This window comes from Myotis brandtii, unplaced genomic scaffold (assembly GCF_000412655.1).
Source record: "Myotis brandtii unplaced genomic scaffold, ASM41265v1 scaffold519, whole genome shotgun sequence".
In the NCBI taxonomy this organism is placed as follows: domain Eukaryota; kingdom Metazoa; phylum Chordata; class Mammalia; order Chiroptera; family Vespertilionidae; genus Myotis; species Myotis brandtii.
In genome coordinates this window covers 758,990-760,075 of record NW_005369782.1, presented here as the reverse complement: position 1 = coordinate 760,075, position 1,086 = coordinate 758,990, and the positions used below count along the sequence as shown (strand labels likewise).

The following is a 1,086-nucleotide window of genomic DNA, read 5'->3' as shown; positions in this document are numbered from 1 at the left end:
TCCATGGGTTTTATAAATCAATGTCATTAACTTTTCCTAAGATAGTGTTGTCTACTGTCGCATAGCATTAACGATATAGAGCTTACAACCAATGAAAGAAAATCGGTAGAAACAAAAGAAGGAAAAATATTGGGATAATTTCCATCACATAAAGGGTTGGCATTAATATTGGTTGAAATAGGGGGAAATTGCATGCTTTGATTCAAGCTTCCTCTATGAGGTTCCACCTTACCAATAATAGTTTTATCTGTGCCTACACTCTTGTAATATCCTTATCATCCTTTCTTATTTGATCTGGAATTGCCATCAATAGGATAAAACCTTTGAGTTATTCAATTCAGTATGTGTTGAGCTACCATTTGTTATGTATAGGCACTATACATTTGAATAAGATCCTAATATATAAAAACCCTGGGTCCATAACAACCAGAGGCTCGATCAGCTGAAAGTTAGTCCTGCAGTCAGCGCTGGGTTGCCGTGGCGACCTTCACAGCCACTGCCATATGCTGTGGTATAAAACACAGTGTGCAAGTGATCAGAAGTGCAGGCACCACCTCCATGTCACCCCCCCACACGTCCATCAGTTCCACCAGCCCTGAGGCACCTTCCCCAAGCTGTTTCCCGCCAGGGCAAGGCCTAAGGGAGGAACCTGCCCTCAGGGTGCCTGGAGCACCCAGAGGCAGATTACTAAGAGAAATTATGAATTTGAATGTTGCATTTGGTGGGAAAGTTCTTCTCAGAGGGGATTTTCAACAATGTCTCAGTGTTATGCGATCAGCCATAGTACAAACGAGTTTAAAGTACTGTAATGTTGGGGATGTTTCAGAAAGTTGTCTCTTAAAACAAATATAAGATCAGAGGATTCTGCTTATAGTGAATGATTAGTAAAACTTGGAGATGGCAAACTGGATAGCAGTTTTCATTTAGGAATGGATATTATCGAAATCCCCCATGAAATGATTTATAATGGATCTATTACTGAAGCTACCTTTGGAAATACTATATAGGTAATATTAAAAATACTAGAGGCCCGGTGCACAAAAATTTGTGCACTGGAGGGGGGGGGGCCCCTCACCCGGGCCTGCG

General features: G+C 41.4%; 1 long non-coding RNA gene across 1 annotated transcript in view; it reads right to left on the bottom strand.

Moving 5' to 3' along the window:
• Positions 1–867: 867 nt before the first annotated feature.
• The window catches only part of LOC106728012, a 17,173-nt gene continuing 16,954 nt past the window's right edge, over positions 868–1,086 (bottom strand). The window contains exon 3 of the long non-coding RNA XR_001364244.1: positions 868–999. This is a non-coding gene — a long non-coding RNA (uncharacterized LOC106728012). The remainder of the gene's footprint in view (positions 1,000–1,086) is intronic.